The following is a 22,047-nucleotide window of genomic DNA, read 5'->3' as shown; positions in this document are numbered from 1 at the left end:
CTGATTGGCTGGTGATCTTGACGTCAACGTCAGGGGAAATCACCCCCTATAAGTAGCTTGCGCCACAATGCATGCGTCATTCAAAATAAGCACCTCTTCTCGCTTCACCATAGCAAGGAGGGCCGTCTGGTGAGACATCTCACTTCATGTTACTCTGAGTACTGGGGTTACGTAAGTAACCTATAGTTCTCATTCATAACACTCCATTCGATGTCTCACTATGGGATATTGTAGCTCCCGTATTGCCAGACGAGCTTATCTCGAAGATCACCGATCAACCAGAATTTAACAGGTGGAGTCCCGACTCAACAAGGTGCCCAGCACTGCTCGGGCCACGCTTGGAGCGGAGACGTCTAGCCTGTAAAAGCGGACAAAAGTGAGTGGCGAAGACTAGCTTGCAGCTGCACAGATGTCTTGGATGGAAACACCCTTCAACAAAGCCCAGGATGTAGCCAGGCCCCGAGTCGAGTGAGCCCGCAGACCCGAAGGTGCTTGCAGATTCTGACTCGTATAGGCCAAAGCAATCGCCTCCACGATCCAGTGGGATAGTCGTTGCTTAGTAAGAGGCTTACCCTTGTGAGGTTTAGCCCAGGACACCAAGAGTTGGTCATTAAGACAAAGCTCTTTTGATCTGTCCATATATGTGTGTAAAGCCCGGACTGGACACAATAGATCCTGCTGCTGCTCCCCGGAGGAAACCAGCTGCGGAGGAAATGCCTCAATGTCAATCGGGGTACACGAACCAACCACCTTTGGTGTAAAGGCAGGGTTGGGCTTCAACAACACTCTCGTTTGCCCTGGGGCGAACTGAGTGCATGAGGGATGTACAGACAGTGCATGGATATCACTGACCCGTTTAGCGGATGCCAGGGCCAGTAACAGCACTGTCTTGAGTGACAGATGTTTCATGTCAGCTCCCTCCAGGGGTTCAAATGGGGTCATTTTGAGCCCATTTAAAACCACTGCCAGGTCCCATAAGGGCACCAGCGACCTGTAGACAGGGAGAAGCCTGCGAGCTCCCTTCATAAAACGGCAAACCAAAGGATGTTGGCTAGCCCTCTTACCCTCAAAGCCCACATGGCATGCAGCAATAGCAGCCAGGTACACCTTGATCGTGGAGAAAGCTCTGTGTTTTTCGATCAAGTCCTGTAGAAATGATAAAATCACCCCGACAGGACATTGAAAAGAGATGTGTCCTTCTTGAAGGCACTTGCTTACTTTTTATGCTGATTTTCCTATTCTTATTCTCTGAAAACTTCGAGCAGCGGCTCCTGGACATTAACCTATCACTGGGACAGTTCATCTTCGTAAATAGACGGAGGTTTTCAGCCATATTTCAACATTTTTACGACGACCCCAGTCTTACAGTAGCGTGGCCTAGCAACAGCTAAAGCCTGGTAGGCTACTGCATGCTATTTAGCTTAAGCTAGTTGGTAGAAAAATGCCTCCGTTCTCTACAGATGACTTCCACAAACTTCTACAGAAGATAGTTGTGCTTGAAATGAAAATGCAACGGTTGGAAGTTAACGTGGAAGTGAATGGACTATGTCGTGGGAATGACACCACTTTACCAGTGTTGCAAAATAGTGGAAAGGGGCATGCTAACTCACAGCTAGTTAGCAGCTACAAGGATTCCAAGGAACAGGAGAGCTGTGTACCGGGTCATAAATCTACAAGTGGTGGTCCTCCCTGGAACTCTCTGGGTGCAAAGCCGAAGAGTAAATCATTTCCATGGGATTTGGGAGGACGGATAACAGGCAGAGCCCAACACTCAGAAATATGTGATGCGACCGGCTGGCCTGCATTGTTATCACCCAGGAAGAGCGCCTCTTCAACCCCTAAACAGCAGTGGACAGCTGCTAAAGGGAGAATTACAAAAAATCCTCCTAAACCACCAAGTGTGCCAATCCAGAACAGATACGCTCCGCTGACCGAGAACCGGAGATCCCTTTCTGATGACCTGGATAACCCGTCCTCTTCACACAGCAGGGTAAGGACCAATAGCTACTCCAAAAGTAAAAGACTAGAGGGAAAGCTAACGACTGGGCCTGAAACTCTGATTGTGGGTGACTCTGCTGTAAGAGATGTAAAAGGTCTGTGTAGTAAGAACAACATCAAAGTACTCTGTTTTCCCAAGAATACGGTCTCTGACTTGGCTGAGAAGATCCTGCATATTGGGGCTGAACATCCGACTGTGAAGAATGTGGTACTGCACATTGGAACAAATGATGTTGTGAAACAAGAGTCAGAAGTGCTGAAAAAAGACTTTAAATGTTTGTTGGAAACTGCCAGCTCTCTAAATGCAGAGGTGTTCATCAGTGGCCCTCTACCGCCAGTCAGAAGAGGAGTGGAGAGATTCAGCAGATTGTTTGCACTGAACACCTGGCTTTCAACTGCCTGTACTGACCATTCTGTGCATTTTATTGACAATTCTAACTTTTTCTGGGATCGCAGACATCTTTTCAAGGCAAATGGAGTTTGCCTGAACAAGTCAGGAGTGAAATTGTTTATCTCTAACATATTCAACTGCCTGCGTCATCAATCTGTTCCCTCTGCCAAGGACAAGCGGCAAGAGGAATCAAAACAGGAGATAGACACAACACATCGTGCAGAAAACCCTGAAGAAGTATCACTGCACCCGCCTGAGGAATGTTCTGATTATGGGAGACCTATGAAACACACGGAGGAGTCCCCACCGCCCGTCACCCCCCCCCCCCTGTCAACGCCTTTGAGGATACTCCGTTCACCCTTTCACCCACGCCCACCATCCTGGAGATCGTTGAACACATGAAGGAGATACAGAGGGCTGGCACTGATTCCTTCCTGGATTTCAAAGACCAAACTAAGGCGATGCGCAGGGCTGGCAGCATGTCCTTTACCCCCGCCCCTCAACGACGCCCACCAAAATCACTGCAGAGACGCGCACCATCTCCCCCGGCTTCATCACCATGCCTACCACAATCATCCAAACCAAAACAATCTGCAAACTGATATCTGCTGGGTCCAGGCTCAAGGGCGTATGGCACTCTCAACTCTTTCCAGGACATGCCGGGGCCCTGCCTGCCAGTAGCTTTGCCGATATCTGTGTTGATAGGAAATAGATTAAGAGCGGTAAATCATCTTAGATACAGGAAGCGCTCAAACGTTTGTGTGAGTTTATCTAATTTAGCAGTGATTCCATGTCAGCCACAGCTTGTTACAAAAAACATGACTGATGGTGTGTTTAACAAACTTAAACTAGCTTTATTAAATGTCAGGTCTTTGGCAGGAAAAACATTTTTAATCAATGATTTTATCACTGAGCACAATCTCGATTTTATGTTTTTAACAGAAACTTGGATTGAACAAAATAACAGTGCAGCTGTTCTTATCGAATCAACCCCTCCCAACTTTAGTTTTATGAGTCAGGAAAGAATGCATAAGAAAGGGGGTGGAGTTGCTATTCTGTTCAATGATTCCCTTCAATGCAGGAAGACATCGTATGGAAACTTTGATTCTATTGAATATGTGGCCCTTCAGCTGAAATGCTCCTCTCGAGCTCTGTTCCTAAATATCTATAGGCCACCCAAATACTGTGCAAGCTTTTTTGATGACTTTACTGAACTGCTGTCTATAGTGTGTATTGACTTTGACCGTCTAGTCATTGTTGGTGATTTTAACATCCATGTTGACAACCCCCAGGACAGAGGGGCTAAAGAACTGTTTTGTGTTCTTGATAGCTATGGACTGACTCAGCATGTGACGGAGCCCACGCACAATAAGGGGCACACTCTGGACTTAATTATCTCAAAGGGTCTGAATATCTCTAAGGTTGTGGTGACTGATGTTGCGCTCTCTGACCATTCCTGTGTTTTCTTTGAGAGCTCTATTTCTGTTCACACAAGTGTTCAAAAAGAGGTAACCACAAAGCGATATTTAACTGAAAATACTAGGGAAATGTTTACTCAGAATTTTTCTTCCACACTTGCCCCTGCTAACATCTCAGTAGATGAGCTAGTAGATCATTTTAATTCAAAAATTAAAAATGTTATAGATGCCATTGCTCCAATTAAGGTAAAGGAAGTGACTGGGAAGAAAATATCTCCATGGAGAAAGGCCATGACCGTTAAAACAGAAAAAAGAGAATGTCAAAAAGCTGAACGCAGGTGGCGAAAAACAAATCTCCAGGTTCACTTTGAAATTTATAAAGAGAGACTTGGCCTTTATAATTTGGAATTGAAAAACGCACGACAATCATTCTTCTCTGACATCATTACCAAAAACAAAAACAACGCACGTGCCTTGTTTGCTACCGTCGACAGACTAACTAACCCCCCAGTGTCAGTAGCCTCTGAATTTCTAACCACCAGGGCGTGCAATGATTTTGCCTCCTTTCTCACTGACAAAATTCAGAAAATCAGACAAGCAGTCAGTGCCTCTGCATCAGGAACAGCAAATGTGTTGTCTCTGTGTCCACTTAACATCAATTCAGACATCATGACACAATTCCATCAGATTAATGATAAAAACCTAGAGGACATTATACAACTTCTGAAGTCCTCCTCCTGCTGCCTTGATATTATTCCAACAGGATTTTTGAAAGATGTTTTGCCTTGCATGGCCTCAGATCTACTTCATATAGTAAACAAATCTCTTCACTCAGGTATTTTTCCACAGGCCCTGAAAACTGCAGTCATTAAACCGCTCTTAAAAAAGAATAATCTAGATGCTTCAGTAATGAACAATTACAGGCCCATATCAAACCTGCCATTTCTAGGTAAAATCATTGAAAAAGTTGTTTTTCAACAGTTGAGTAATTTCTTGCATTTAAATAGTTGTTTCGATGTGTTCCAGTCAGGCTTTCGTCCAAACCACAGCACTGAGACTGCTCTTGTAAAGGTCTTTAATGACATCCACTTAAACACAGACAGTGGCAGAACTTCAGTGTTAGTATTATTAGATCTCAGTGCTGCGTTTGACACTGTTGACCACAGCATATTACTAGACCGACTGGAAAACTGGGTGGGACTTTCGGAAACAGTTCTAAATTGGTTTAAATCCTACTTAAAGGATAGAAACAACTTTGTTTCTATAGGTAAATACACACCTGAGTTGACAAATATGACATGTGATGTTCCTCAAGGCTCCATCTTGGGGCCTCTTTTCTTTAACATCTACATGCTACCACTGGCTCAGATAATGAAGAACAACAAAATAAGTTACCATAGCTATGCAGATGACACACAAATTTACGTAACAATTTCACCAGGAGACTATGCTCCAATTCAAACACTGAGTACGTGCATTGAACAAATCAATGACTGGATGTGTCAGAACTTTCTCCAATTAAACAAAGATAAAACTGAGGTAATGGTCTTTGGAGCCAAGGCAGAACGTTTAAAAGTTAGCGCTGAGCTTCAGTCTGCAATGTTCAAACCAACAGATAAAGCCAGAAATCTAGGTGTAGTCATGGACTCTGACCTGAGTTTCAAGTCACATTAAAACAGTTACTAAATCAGCCTACTATCACCTAAAGAATATATCTAGGATTAAAAGACTAATGTCACAGCAGGATTTGGAAAAACTTGTCCATGCCTTTATCTTCAGTAGACTCGACTACTGCAATGGTGTCTTCACAGGTCTCACTAAAAAATCTATTAGAAAGCTGCAGCTGATTCAGAACGCCGCTGCTCGAGTCCTCACTAACACTAAGAAAGTGGATCACATCACTCCTGTTCTGAAGTCTTTACACTGGCTTCCTGTGTGTCAAAGAATAGATTTCAAAATATTGCTGCTGGTTTATAAAGCACTGAATGGTTTAGGCCCAAAATACATTACTGACCTCCTGCTAAACTATGAACCATCCAGATCTCTCAGGTCTTCAGGGACTGGTCAGCTTTCTGTCCCCAGAGTCAGAACTAAACATGGTAAAGCAGCGTTCAGTTATTATGCTCCAAATATCTGGAACAAACTCCCAGAAACCTGCAGGTCCGCTGCAACTCTTACTACTTTTAAATCCAGGCTGAAGACTTTTCTTTTTGTCGCTGCTTTTAATTGAACTATTCATATCTTAAACTGCACTGTAACTTTTATCCATGTACTTTTTCTTGCAATGTTTAATTGAACGATTCATATTTTAGACTGCACTGTAACTTTTATCCATGTATTTTTCCTTAATGTTTATTTTATTAGCTTTTCTTTTTTAATGCTTAATGTCTTTCATTTTTTTTGTAAAGCACTTTGAATTACCCTGCGTCGAAAAGTGCTATATAAATAAACTTGCCTTGCCTTGCCTTACCACTCTTCAAACACCCTCCACTTACAGTCGTAAAGAGACCTGGTGGAGGAAGCTCTCGCACTCTGAATAGTGTTTATCACCTTCTGAGGGAGTCCCACTGTAATCAGATTGTACCACTCACGGGTCAGGCCCATAGTGCCCTGCGCTCCGGGCGTGGGTGAAGGATCGCCCCCCCCGCTTGAGACAATCTGTCCCTGCGTGGTGGGGGCTGCCATGACTGCCCGCACAACAGCTGATATATCCCCGCCAGCCCGTATATTGCGGGCTAGGGTGGAAACATCAGAGTAAGTGTGTGGCGTTGCTCCTTCACTCTGGCCAGAGTAAAGGGTAACAGAGCCAGGGGTGGGAACGTGTACAGAGGACCCGGAGGTCAATCGTGTACGAGTGCGTCCCCGCCTAACAGTGCGTTTAAATCGTGCATTAAAGAGAACAGCTGTCATTGAGCATTTTCTCCTCTTGCGAACAGACTTAACGCGGCTCCGCCGTAACGCACCCACAGCGGACTCCCGATCCTTGGATGTGGAGTCCAGTCTGCATAGAGTGGTGCACCTCTGGACAGTAATTCTGTCCCTAGGTGCATAACTCCCGGTACCTGTGTCGTTCTCGGAGAGAGGAGACGTCTGCCGCTCCAAGGGATCAGTTTGTGTGCCAGTGTGTGTGACTGGAGACAACGCAACCTCCCCTGGCGGTTCATACACGATAACGTGTTGTCTGTCCTCAGAGGACATGATGTCCTCTGAGAGAAGGCAGGAAGCGTTTTTGGGTGGGGAACACCGCTAAAAGCTCCGGGTAGTTTACGTGTGCCCGCTGGAAGTCTCTGTTCTAGGGACCTCTCACCGGGCGACCTTCGTAAATCCCCTATCAGCCCGTCTGACCTGCGTCCGTGGTGACCACCTTCCGTGAAAGGACTGCACCCGTAGGCGCGTCCCGCACTGGAAAAGTCGGGTGTAGTGCCACTACGCATTTCATAATAACCAAAACTCTCCGTACGCCGTGGCGTTCGGGGTTTAGTTTTATTATGAGGCCCATGTTGAGTGGGTGCTTTACGAGGACATTTTCCTCCGTAATCTGACTCCGCTCGGTGGGCATTATAGATAAAACCCTTCTTTCTAGGAGAGAGAGAACCTCTCTCTCCGGAATATGGTTTGACTCTCTCTGGGCTTGTGAAAACAGATAAATTATAACTGTTTTGAGAAGCCCAGGCAGACGTTGTGAGTATCTCCTGCTGTATGCTCCTTAGAGCCAGCTGGGATGTCACTCTTACGGCTCCGGCCGGCACTGCGCATGTGTGTGCCGGTGGTGCCCTCACGGCTCCAGTCGGCACTGCGCCTGCGCGTGCCGGTGGTGCCCTTAAATCCCCAGCCGGCACTGCGCATGCGTGTGGCGGTGGCTTCACGGACCCGTCAATAATCCGTCCTTTGAGAGGTGCCGTAGCTGCTCTTAAAAGGGGAAGAATTGGCGGGCTGTCCATTACAGCTCTTGCCGGCACTGCGCATGCGCGTGACGGTAGTGCCCTTAAAGCCCCAACCGGCACTGCACATGCGCGTGGCGGTGGTGCCTTCACAGACCCGTTTATTATCCGCCTTTTGAGAGAGGCCGTAGCTGCTCTCAGAAGGGGATTTATAGTCAACGGACTGTTTATTGTCTTTCTTTTAATTTTTTTGAGCTGCGCCCTTGGCCGAAGCCTGAATGCGTCAGCGGAAAATGGTTTATTCAGACAAGAAAGATGTGACATGTGTTTTATGCGGACTTGAGGATGACGTTGAGGCATCTCTCGAGGCGGCGGGGACACATTTAGAGCCGGGGAAAGAACTTCCAGCTCTGTCACAGAGGGGAGAAGGAGGGGCTGTCAGGCCGCTCGCTTCTTCTTCCTCGACTGCTGGCCGAAATTCTGGGTTGGCTGCGCCTGGGCTGCAGCCGGAACCGGAGATTTTCTAGGCCAACTCGCCCTCATCTCCTGCCTGGGCTGGGGACTCGGGGCGGGCTGCGACCTCTGCTGTCCTGGTACTTTGAACCTAGCAGAGCTCGGTGCAGCTTGGGCGAAGGGCCGCCGTTGCGAAGGGCCGCCGTTGCGAAGGCAGCGGCTGGACCCTTCGAGGGAGACAGAGGTGGAGGGCCTCGTCTTCCTTCTTTTTCGACTCGCACTTCCTCTGCATGGAAGTGAGAGCGGAGCCGAAAATCCCCTCGGGAACGATGGGCATGTCAAGCACATCTTCCTTTTCTGGGAGGTTGGTGAGGTTGAGCCATCTAGCTCTTTCCTGCACCACCATGATCCCCATTACCTTGCCCGTGGCCTGGACGGCGCAGCGTTGCACACGGAGACAAATGTCTGTGACCGCGGCTATCTCGTCCAGAGTGGCCGGTCCAGGATTGCTCGACATATCCTCACAGAGCTCCGCTTGGTACGCGGTTAGCATCGAGGAAACGTTCAGAGCCCTGGCGGACAATGCTGCGGCTCTGTAGGCCCGTTCCGTCATGGTAGACTGGAATCGGTCCGTTTTTGCTGGCAGCGTGGGGTTCCTGCTTGGTGGCTGGCCCATCCTCGGTAGGAGGTGGGCTGCTACCAGCGGTTCCATAGGTGGTATGTGGAGCAGGCCGAGCCTCTCCATACCGTCACAGTCAAGGGAGTAGGCACCCTGGATTGGGGCCTTGTTGCTAAAGGCCCGGTCTCTCCACGAGACCGACACCTCATCCAACATCTCCGGGAAGACCGGAAGGAGTTGCCTCTTTGTCCTCGTTGTTTGGGAAAAAAGTTTCCCCTCGTAACGGGACCTGGAGGTCTCCTTGGCCATTTCGGGCCACGGGATGTCTAGCCTGGACGCGGCGCGCTGACACACGGCCTGCAGGTCCATGCTTAGACAGGGCGAAGCTGGTGTGCTATCGCCCGGGAGAGCAGCCATCGCTCCCGGCTTTGCAGCCTGAGCCGATGACATGAAGATGTCGTCTTCCTGCTCATCCGAGTCAGACAGGAGGAACTCAGAGGTATACTCTTCGTCCTCCATGTAGTCTAACTCCAGGACATCTTCCGCGGGTGAAACCATGGTGAGGTCCAGCCGGGAGCCCCAGCTTGGTATAGCGTGGGGCCCCGTTCCCGCGTCTCTTGCCACCACCGGATCTCGGCCTGATATTGCGCGGGATTCCGGTTCTGCGGGTGCCGCTGTCGATGAGCTCCAAACCGCAGTGAGGGGCTCCATCTCTGCGGCGGACGCCCCCGTGTCTTGATTGCCGGTCGGCAGATCAGTGGACATGAGGGGGTCCCGTCCCGACAGGCTAGCTTGTTGTGCTAACCTTCGGTGGAGGCTCTTCACGGTGAGGCGGGCACAATGTCCGCACGAGCCGGGGTTGTCAATGGCCTCCTGGGCGTGTTCCAGCCCGAGGCAGGACGAACAGATCTGGTGTGAGTACAGTATGTGCCTGACACTTTCAACCCGCAACCGCAGCGCCGAGCCTCCGAATTCCTGACTCCTCTGGTGTGAGGGAGAGAGGCGTCCATCTCGTTTGCCGTGAGGCGTGGAGAGGGCCCGCTCGTAACAGGTACGTCGAGAAAAAAGTGTTTACCGATCTGTCTTTAATCCGGGGAAAAAAGGACAGCGTGGGTCTTTTTCTCTCAAAAGGATATTACCTGGTATGGTAATATTCCTGTAATCCTTTTCTCCTCCGTGGAAGAGAGAAGAAAAAAACGTCCTCGCTACCGTGGTGTCGGCAGTGAGGAAAAAAAAACACAAGCTAGCAACTGGTGTGTTGCTAACTTGAAGTCAAAACCTTACCTTAACTCCAGAGGAAGAACGGCGAGGTTGACTATAATACTAACTGGTGTGTTAGTATCGTACTCTTCTGCGAGGCAGAATAGGGTAGCCGGCTAACGCCCGTCGACCGAAATTAGCTTTGGTTCAGTCTGTGGACTGTTAAGCTAGCCCGGCTACTATTAGAGATGTGCTCTGAAGCGAGAAGAGGTGTTTGAATGACGCATGCGTTGTGGCGCAGGCTACTTATAGGGGGTGATTTCCCCTGACGTTGACGTCAAGAATCACCGGCCAATCAGGATTGGCGTAATGAGATTGATGCTTCTGTTTGCTCCGCGATGAGGCGCATCCCATAGTGAGACATCGAACGGAGTGTTATGAATGAGAACAGGTTTGCATTCCTCCACTTAAGGTGACGTTATCATTGGAAACAATAAAAACGAACTATTTTGATATAGAATCTATAAATTGAATCGTTAGAGCAGAACAGAATGGTTGTATTTTTTTAGCCTAAGCTCCGTGCAGCCTCTAGTTTCACCAGGTGGAAACATGGTCTATATAATGTAAATACATGTAGAAGTAGACAGTAAGAGGCCCCTGACATCAGGCCTATACCAAAAATAGTAGGGGCTTTTCACAGCTTGCCAATCTTACAGGCATCCTCTGCATATCAGTAAGAATAGCCTTAAAAAAACAATCAAACCACTCCGTGGTAACGAGAGTCATATTTCTGACCCTTATGCCCTAAGTGAAGCCGTTAGTCTCATCTGACTGACCCAAGGGTTTGGTGCTGGTGTGACGGTTCCAAGTGTTCAGAGCAGATGTCAAGCTTGCAGTTCATGGCTCGGTGGGGGGGAAGCAGACCCATGTGAGACAGTATCAACGTCTTGTAAAGTTCAGTTTGAGGAATGTCATTCTCTCTCGGAGCAGGAAATGGTGTCCATTCTCGGACCAGACCATTAATGTCATGTAGCGCAGCCATAGCATCTCTGTGACTGCACTCAGCCGGACTGTAGTAGGGCAGAACTGGGTGACTTTTTAGTGAAGCCGTCCGAGGCCATGGACAACAAAAGGAACACAGGGTCATCAATGTCTCTCTTTACCATTGGCTCAATCATAAAACAAATTAGTGGGAAAATGTGGAACACTAATCCATCATGTGAAATGTTGAATAATTACTTATGGGTTGAAATCAAATGATCATTAACATTAGAACTAAAGTCAGTTAAAATAGGACTTGCACGGATCAGAATTTAATCAATACACCATTTTCCCAGCTCTGTAATGAAAGGATAACAAGCAGGGATGCAAACTTGGCACCTTTTGAATCCAAAATAGGTCGTTTGTGTGATTCATGTAGATCTGCAATAAAAATATTATTGGGGTATGGGCAGGGTTGCCAACTTTGGGTACTTGGCTAGAGTGAGATTTTGATATCATGGGTTTAATTACACACATGCGCACGAAATGACTGCTATCGTGTCAGTAGCGGGACCTTAGCATATATTTAGGATATATATATAATATATATAAAAATACACAATATTGGACACAGACTATAAAAGGGCACACAGTTTCATTCACTAATGAAAGTCAAACACATGTTTGTTTCCACTGTTTTATTGTGTGCCTGTCACGATAAGCAATTAATTGACTTATCGGCTCCCGAGTATTTGTGTTGGGTAATCTATGGTAGGGCTAACCCATACAGTGGTGGGGCTCAAATCAGTATTTGAAATGTAATTACATACACACTATATCGCCCCATTTACGGTGAAACGCCACGCGTGAGGTTTGGATTATTTCCCTGTCTCAATCCAAATTGAACTGTATGAAATAAAAAGGCACATTTGTGTTGTAGTAAACAAAAAAGCGACCTGGAGCCAATCCTGCAATTTCCCCACAGGAAAAGTTGACAACCCAACCCCCGCAGGGGGTCTGGGGGGATTTTTGAAATACTAACATAAAATACACATTCTCTTTTGAGATGAAAAATAAATCCATCTATTGCTACACGACATATTTAAATGAAGCTGAACCTGCTGCTCCTCACAGAGGGAAGAGGCTGTGTGAATTACTTTACATTGTGGATAAGGGTGGATAGCCCCCATTGTTCTGTGTGTGAAAACGGAAGACAGCCCACACACCTATCAATCATCAAACCGTGGGGTCTTATTTCATTATGTGATGATTTCTATCAACACGTAATGTTGTATCGATGTATATAGGGATGTATTACCGCAAAATTATTCTCCGTCTTTTTTTTCAATATTATAATGAATGTTCGAGTCTTCCTGCCCGTCGGCTCTGCTTTTGGATATAATAATGCTCTGCTTTTCCGCTAAAATTGTCTAGCTTAAGCAACTATACAGCTATGCATATTATGTGGTCCGGAGTGACTCTTACAGACTGGACCGCTGGTGAACAGCTGTTAGAACGGGCCGTTCAGGTGTTCAGAGCAGAGCTCCCTGTCGGAGCGGCAGAGCGTGAAGTGAACTGAAAAATGTTCTGGCTAACGTTAGCTTTAGTACTCAGATCTTGTTCTTGAGTAGAAGTACCAGAGTGTATGAATTCTATGTTACAGTAAGAGTACTGCATTAAAAAATGTTACTCAAGTAAAAGTATAAAAGTATTCTCATCAAAATATAGTGGAAATAGCGACAGTAAAGGTAGTCGTTGTGCAGATTGGTCCATTTCAGAATAATATATATGATGTGTTTTATAATGATTGATCATGAGAGTGTTCTCAAAGCTGGTAAAGGTGCAGCTAGTTTGAAGTACTTTGTATACTGCAGGGTAGCTTGTGGATTTACTCCAGGTGGAACTAAAGTCTGATTTAACACTTGATTAGATTTCACATAATTCATCCAGATCCGTAAAGTGACTAAAAGGTATGAAATACATGTAGCGGAGTAGAAATATACCATGTACCTCTGAACTGTAGAAGTAGAAGAATAAAGTAGCAAAACATTTAAATACTCAAATAAAGTACAAGTATCTCAAAATAGTGCCCAAGTATAGTACTTGTTGAGTTTATGAACTTAGTTACAACAGTGGCTATACAGATAGAAAGACTAAGCCTTGCACAGAGGCATGAAAACACATCTATGAAAATGCTCAACAGTGCTGGCAAAATTATAAACTGACTGCTACACAATTAAAATAAATGCTTTCATATATATTTCTATTAGCGTGACTCTGTAGCGTTTCTGTTATTACTATCACTGCTTTAGTTGTTCTGCCTGCCAAAATCATCTGTTATTCCTCACACAAATTAGATAGGCAAATACACATCCAAAGTGTGTGTGTGTGTGGTGTGTGTGTGTGTGTGTGTGTGTGTGTGTGTGTGTGTGTGTGTGTGTGTGTGTGTGTGTGTGTGCGTGCGTGCTGTTTGGGGGTAGCCTGCTTCCCCTCCAGAGGTCACGCCTGTCTCTGACCTCGGGTGCTGCGGTCTCTATCCAACTCTGCAGCACCTTAGGAGCAGAGAAAGGGGGAGATTCCGTCCAAAAATGCAAACCTCTCCATGGGCAAAACAGCACTTTATCTAACTGTCCCTGACCTGTCCCCAAAACGTTCCCCAAGACCCAAATTGAGTCTTCTGTTATGTAGCGGAATATCCCATTTCAAAAAAATCAAGAGCAAAATGGTTTAGTTGAAAAAAAAAACTTCTCTGTCTGTTCGGATTTGGAAATCTCATGATTTATTGTGTGGGCTCGTGAACGAGAGAAGGAGAAAACAACATCTATCTTTGAACTGCAATTACTTATCTTAAAAAGATTGCAACGTTATACTCCTTTAAAAATTGCTCAATTCATTTAAACACATTTATTATGTGCACAATAAAACCTCAACAAGTATATTGATCCTGGCTTAACCAGCGACCTTTACTCTATTGTTCATAAGCTCAGTATTTGACAACTATTAGGATTATAGTAATGTCTGTATAGACCAATTGTACTAGAAATAATTTGAAACAGTTTAATAAAGAATGTTAAGCTATATTTAAACTGTAATTGAACTTCAACGTATATCAATTATCTGATTCCAGTGGCCAGTTGGAACAGACAATCAACAACATTTTCATTTTGCAGCAACAGCGCAAAAGGTTTCAATCACTATGAGTATCATGTCTGAGTCTGGTTCTGTCTTATCTGCTTTGTTTCGGAATGTGTTCAATACATTAAGGTTTTTTTTTATTCATTATTACCATACAATACATAGATTTAAGAATAAATGAAACAAATAATACAGCATTGCCCTATTCAATTTAGTCCGAATTAGGGAGAGTCTCAGAGGGGGTAGAGAAATATCTGTTTAATTATGAATGCCTTCTTACTCATAATCCTTGTACAAGTGCTAAGAACGGAATCTGTTGAAGAGCAATAACAAATGTATTCTCAAATCAACAACCACTATGCTAATTTAGTGGTGCTTTGCTCGTCCCGTCCGGAGAGCAGAGTCTTTTATTTATCCAGTACCCTGTCTTCCAACAACAGCCAAATTCAACAACTAATCAGTTATGAAACACAGCGCTATGCCACATTCCCGCATACCACGCTTCCCATTTTATAATCGTTCTGTTTAGTTTCAAATCGATAAATAGTGTGAGGAAAAGAATATGTAGCACTTTGTGCTCCTTCTTCTCTGCCTGCTGTTCAGGGGGGGGGGGGGGGGGGGGGGAGAATTCACACACACCCTTTCTGCAGCAGCAGCAGGCAGATTTGAGCCGATTCCTGCTGTTAATTTAACCAGTTGACCACTGAGACCTCCAGAATTCGGCGATTTGTTTCAATACAAATCTATCACATTGCTTTTAATGCAGAAACTCCACTTTACTGATGCTCCCTTTTAAGGTCTCTCCGAATATTTGCTGTGTGTAATTGTCCGGTAATTTCATTCCGAGAATCAGTAAATCAGTAAAAGTCGATATTCCTAGGTTATTTATTAGCCCCAAATATTCTCATTGTTTTTACATGAGCTGTGTTTGTTCTGTAGGCACATGCCCCAGCAACAATCACAGGGAAAATCGGCCAGGACAACGTCGCCTAGACACCAATTTACAAGGTTATTTATTAATCCTCCACGAGTAGAGAAACCCAAAAAAAAAATGCAGCTCAGTTTCACAGGTAATTTTATGATACCGTCAATCACAGATTCTGGTAAGGCAATCTCCAAATAGAAATGTACACTTACCAGTCTCTGAAGATCTCTTGGTATCCTGTCGACAACGCCAATTTGTAAGGGAAACTTCTGTTGCAATGGAAAGTCAGGACTCAGAGAGACACGGGATGAGCAGGAGTTCTGAATGTCAAACACTGGGATTTATTGAGAGACCAAACGGCCGGAGGGTTCACAAGGCATATTCACATCTCTACAGATGACCTGCCCCGCGAACTCTGAAGACAAAAGGGCCCAGCGCAGAACTATACATTAAGAAAGGAGTGGCCTATATTCCCACCTCTGGTAATCAACAGACAGAACTACTGTCCAGAGGTGCACCACTCTATGCAGACTGGACTCCACATCCAAGGATCGTGAGTCCGCTGTGGGTGCGTTACGGCAGAGCCGCGTTAAGTCTGTTCGCAAGAGGAGAAAATGCTCAATGACAGCTGTTCTCTTTAGTGCACGATTTAAACGCACTGTTAGGCGGGGACGCACTCGTACACGATTGACCTCCGGGTCCTCTGTACGCGTTCCCACCCCTGGCTCTGTTACCCCCAACTCTGGCCAGAGTGAAGGAGCAACGCCACACACTTATCCTGATGGTTCCGCCCTAGCCGGGCTAGTACGGGCTGGCGGAGATATATCAGCTGTTGTGCAGGCAGCCATGGCAGCCCCCACCACGCAGGGACAGATTGTCTCAGGCGGGGGGGACGATCCTTTACCCACGCCCAGAGCGCAGGGCACTATGGGCCTGACCCGTGAGTGGTACAATCTGAATACAGTGGGACTCCCGCAGAAGGTGATAAACACTATTCAGAGTGCGAGAGCTTCCTCCACCAGGTCTCTTTACGACTGTAAGTGGAGGGTGTTTGAGGAGTGGTGCCTTCAAGAAGGACACATCTCTTTTCAATGTCCTGTCGGGGTGATTTTATCATTCCTACAGGACTTGATCGATAAACACAGAGCTTTCTCCACGATCAAGGTGTACCTGGCTGCTATTGCTGCATGCCATGTGGGCTTTGAGGGTAAGACGGCTAGCCAACATCCTTTGGTCTGCCGTTTTATGAAGGGAGCGCGCAGGCTCCTCCCTGTCTCCAGGTCGCTGGTGCCCTTATGGGACCTGGCAGTGGTTTTAAATGGGCTCAGAATGACCCCATTTGAACCCCTGGAGGGAGCTGACATGAAACATCTGTCACTCAAGACAGTGCTGTTACTGGCCCTGGCATCCGCCAAGCGGGTCAGCGATATTCATGCACTGTCTGTACATCCCTCATGCACTCAGTTCGCCCCAGGGCAAACAAGAGTGTTGTTGAAGCCCAACCCTGCCTTTACACCAAAGGTGGTTGGTTCGTGTACCCCAATTGACATTGAGGCATTTCCTCCGCCGCTGGTTTCCTCCGGGGAGCAGCAGCAGGATCTATTGTGTCCAGTCCGGGCTTTACACACATATATGGACAGATCAAAGGAGCTTCGTCTTAATGACCAACTCTTCGTGTCCTGGGCTAACCCTCACAAGGGCAAGCCTGTTACTAAGCAACGGCTCTCCCACTGGATTGTGGAGGCAATTGCTTTGGCCTATACGAGTCAGAATCTGCAAGCACCTTCGGGTCTGCGGGCTCACCCAACTCGGAGCCTGGCTACATCCTGGGCTTTGTTCAAGGGCGTTTCCATCCAGGATATCTGTGCAGCGGCGAGCTGGTCCTCGCCGCTCACTTTTGTCCGCTTTTACAGGCTAGACGTCTCCGCTCCAAGCGTGGCCCGAGTAGTGCTGGGCACCTTGTTGAGTCGGTACTCTACCTGTTAAATTCTGGTTGATCCGTGATTTTCGAGATAAGCTCGTCTGGCAATACGGGAGCTACAATTTCCCATAGTGAGACATCGAACGGAGTGTTATGAATGAGAACTATAGGTTACTTACGTAACCCCAGTACTCAAAGTAACATGAAGTGAGATGTCTCACCAGACGGCCCTCCTTGCTATGGTGAAGCGAGAAGAGGTGCTTATTTTGAATGACGCATGCATTGTGGAGCAAGCTACTTATAGGGGGTGATTTCCCCTGACGTTGACGTCAAGATCACCAGCCAATCAGGATTGGCGTAATGAGATTGATGCTTCTGTTTGCTCCGCGATGAGGCGCATCCCATAGTGAGACATCTCACATCATGTCACTCTGAGGACTGGGGTTACGTAAGGAACCTATAGTTTTGTTGTTATAATCTCTAGACATCCCTGCCCATACCAGGAAACACATTTACATGCTAAGATTAAATAAATGTATTGAACAAATTCCCTACTGCATCTGAATATGATATAAATTAAGATTAGTCATGAGATGATTGCATGTAAAGGTACTCATGATGGATTAGGTGTCGATGATGACAGGGGTTGCAAAGAGTCGGTAATTTCCCAGGACATTATTTCCAAGTTTGTTCCCTGTTGGGAGATGGTTAAGAGGGCAGGAAAGAAGGGTACATGTTTGGACTTATAATTGCTCTTTTTCCACAAAAATAATGAATATATTTGAGAAGTTCAGAGGGGAAAAGTTTCTTTACATGTATTTTGAATATTTTCCCTCTGAAGTGTAGTGGAGTAGAAGTAGAAGAATACAACTTTAATGATTAAACTGAAAAAACGTAACCATTCTTCAAGTCTTTGGACAGAGAATATTGAACAAAACGAATCCAGATAATCATTGTGAGTTAGTTTAGTCCGTTTGGCTGCAGTAGATCATTTGAATTGTTGCTATAAAAAAGGTCTGCTACACAATTGAATGGGTTGTAGTCATCTTTGCTTTCTGAAGTGGTTTGGAGTAGAAGAGGACGTTATAAGATTACAACGAAATACACTTCACAATTCTACAACTTTTTGGACAAAGTGTAACACGTATACTGTATGTGAACTTATTTCAAAAATATAAATACAATCCCATAAGTCATAATAATGAGGACTTAAGAAATTATTCAATGCTGTGTATTTTCAGTCAAACTTTATTTCTATTTGCTACAAAGTGAGCTGCTGTGAAATAGAAAGGCTGGCTGACTCCATCTTGTGGTGACACATGCAGCATAATTTATCCTTTATTTTCACCTGTAGTTTCAATGTATATAATATAACATGTTTGCATAAAGTTATTCAATCTTCTGTCCTGTTCTTTCAATGATAAACACAACAAATATTTATCTCTACTAGTTTGACTTTGTTTATCCGACTGATATCTCTTCTTCCTTCCCCTGACATTTCCTGTTTATCAGGGAAAGCATGGTGAAGTTAATGAAACCTTTATCTGAGTAGCAATCCCTCGAGCCTACAGGTACAATCCTGAAATGAAAATGTTACCCAATGACACAAATATATATTTTTCCACCTGTTTAGGGAAACATTTGCCATCAGCTGATTAACACAATCAAGTAAGTTCAAGAAAACATTCTGCTTTTATTGTTTTTAATCAGTAATGTTTTATTGTGACATGTAACTTGTAGTGAAACACATACAACAATGTGAGCACTTTATTCAGAACACCATTGATTCTGTTACTCAAAATGGACTCTATGCAGCATAAACATAAATCAACAGGGATTTTAGTAACAGTGCTTTTTTTATTTTTAATATGGAATGGAATAAACTCTGTGTTTGTCTCTCACCCCTGATCCACATCCTCCTGTCATCCTCCAACAGGGTGAATAACCTCGATATCTGTCTCCAGATCTCACTCCGTCATTTCTTCTCCCCTCCTGTTCCAGATGGATCACACTTTACATTACAGCCCGAAACAAAAATAATTACTGGGTTATTTTACCAGGAAAATGTGGGACTGAGAAGTTTTAGAAGGAATTAAGTAATGAGAGGTCACACATTTTGTTTAAGAGGGACTCAAACTAGACTGATAGTATTTCTTTATCGAGTCAAAACGATCAATTATTTCAGGAAAATGGTAACTCCAGAGTAAAAGTGTGATGAAAATGGTGCTGATGTAAAAATGACTGTAAATATTTATCTATAGAGTATTTTTACTTCAACACTACTTTAGGCTAAACCAGGGAAGATGGGTAGTTTAGCTACACAATATAATAAGTATGTTTTTAAAATGATAATAATATAATGACTGATCCAGCTGTTGATCTAAACTGATGCTTAATCCATTAGCAATAACATTAATTATTGTCACAAAACCCTCATAAATCATGTTTATTCAAAACATTTTGCAACAGTACGTTATCCTCATGAGTAAACATAATGCTGGACGAGTTTAATGTTCAATTAACATAATGAGGAAAAGGTATCTGGCATGTCTTAAAAGTGATTATATTGAACAAAGCAATAAAATGCTTTGAAATCCAAATGCATATTTGTCAGCAAAACTGTATCTGATTGGATTCAAATTATACTTACATAATTTACTGCTGGAATAGGAAAGCATTTTGTAGACTTCTCTTTGCAACAATATGTTTGATATTTTAACCTGATCAGTGAGAGAGCACTGATTTAACCCGGGACATTTGAAAGCTTTTTTAAGGATCTTCTTACCGGACTATGAGGAGGAGGATGAGGATGCTCTGTCACCACAGGGGCTGCATCAGAAGAAATGAAGGTTCCTTCCATCACATCTGAAAACGTTTAGTGAGAGCATGAAGTTATGGCCGCTAAACTTTGCTGAACTTTACAAAGTTGAACAGTTTTGTATTGATGATTTTGTAATACAGTTTACAATATGTGTAGTGTGTGACCCTTCAACACAGAGCAGATGCTTTGATTTTATAACTAGAATATACTGTTCAGTATTTACTGAGCCAGCTGAACGCCACACACTGATACAAAACAAACACATAAAGTTCATCTTAAGGTTCTTTAATAATCATATTGGCAACAGTTACATAGCAAAGGTCATTGGCAATGAACATTTTAAGTTATAGGCTCCCACCAACAATGATCCTTAAATATGATTACAAATATAATGAAAATAATAATATGTCTAGAGGCCAGGCACAAAATAATGAAAATAAAATAATTAAATGTAACAGTTTTCGTAAATGAATAAACTGAATATTAAAAGAGATGTAGCATTTAGGATTGACCCTATTTAGCCTTGGGAGCTACAGCATTAGCATTGAGTATAAAGAGTTGGTATTCACAATGCAAAGCTAATGCAATGATTGATTATTGTGCCCAAAAATGCTAATGGCTAAGCAAAAACAGAACAGCTGTAGAGAAGCTGCAGGAGTTCATGTCCGTCTCCATTACTGGAGACTGGCCAGGTCCACTTTCTTCTTATGACTGATGTGGAGATAAAAGGAGAAAAGTGTAGAGCAAGAAAACACATCATATGATCATTGTAGAAATATTACATCACCAGAATTTGAAATCAATCGTTTACCTATACAATCTCTTTTTTTATTTGAATGTAAACAGAGATAAACTGAGTTTGAAACAGTTCAGAGATAAAGAAAGAAAAGCAGCTTCTTCTTCTTTCCGTCTGCAGGAGTTTAAAATCTTGGCTGTTAAATCTAATTACTTATCTGCTTGTATTTTTTCACTAAAGATCAGAGTAAATACCTTTTAGGTTTGTCCGTGGGTTTGTCCGTGGGTTTCACCTGTAACGGAACAAACACAAATAATAATTAAGTTATATCATCGCTGCGATTTATGGAAAATCCTTTTTGATTAAGATTTTCAATAACCTGCTAAAGTGTGAACATTTTAAAGCAGAACAAGAGGACAACAAGTTGGAGCTTATTTAAGGAAAACATTTTTGAAATAAATCACAGATGATAGTGTTAATTTATACATATATATAAAATAAAAAATTGAGCACATTCTGTTTTACCTCGGCTGAACATGCACCTGGCCTCCACCAGCAGCCGGACCATCGTCTTCCCGGTGGTCTAATCTTCAATCTCTCAAGTGCAGTCAAATCCACCTACGTGAAAATCACGAAGTCATCAAGTGAGAAATCATTTGTTGTATAGTTTAAAAAGTCCCTGCTATAAATCTGTGCAGTGTCATTTAGAGCAGAAGAGTCCTGTCAGAAACAGAGATATCGCAGCTCCTGGATGCTCTTACCCGACGATCAGGTGGAGTCAGATCCTCTCCGGCTGCTTCAGAGGAAGGTACGGTGGTGATGAGCAGGAAAGCCTGCAGACACAGGAGCATCAGCAGTGCACCTTTGTCCATGATGATGAAATGAAGAGTTTGATTATGCTGTGAAACAAACAGGGTGTATATAGTCACTGCTGACCAATCACGCCCATGTGAACAATGAAGAGGGAAGTTAGAGGTTGCATGCTGTGGCACGTTTTTGATATGATTTCACAAATCCAGTTTCATCACAGCATTGACTCTAATAATCTCGGCTTTGTTGTTATAATCTATAGACATCCCTGCCCATACCAGGAAACACATTTACATGCTTAGATAAAATAAATGTATTGAACAAATTCCCTACTGCATCTAAATATGATATAAACTAAGATTAGTCATGAGATGATTGCATGTAAAGGTACTCATGATTAGGTGTCGATGATGACAGGGGTTGCAAAGAGTCTGTAATTTCCCACGACATTATTTCCAAGTTTGTTCCCTGTTGGGAGATGGTTTAGAGGGCAGGAAAGAAGAGTACATGTTTGGACTTATAATTGCTCTTTTTCCGGCAATTACCTGATGAGCTGCACCTGGGTCGAAAAGCCTATAAGAAGAGGGCCCAGCCGGATACGTCTCTCTCTCTCTCTCTCATATTCCTCTCGCATACTCCCCGGAGTGTGAGTTTCGTGTCGCGGCTGTCTTTTTGGGCGTCCACATAATAAAAGGATTGTTACTTTCAGACCCTCGTCTCGCAGCTTTCTGTTGCAGCCCAAGAGCCGGGTTGTAACA

Source organism: Pseudochaenichthys georgianus, chromosome 17, assembly GCF_902827115.2.
Source record: "Pseudochaenichthys georgianus chromosome 17, fPseGeo1.2, whole genome shotgun sequence".
NCBI lineage: Eukaryota > Metazoa > Chordata > Actinopteri > Perciformes > Channichthyidae > Pseudochaenichthys > Pseudochaenichthys georgianus.
This window is presented reverse-complemented; position numbering follows the sequence as displayed.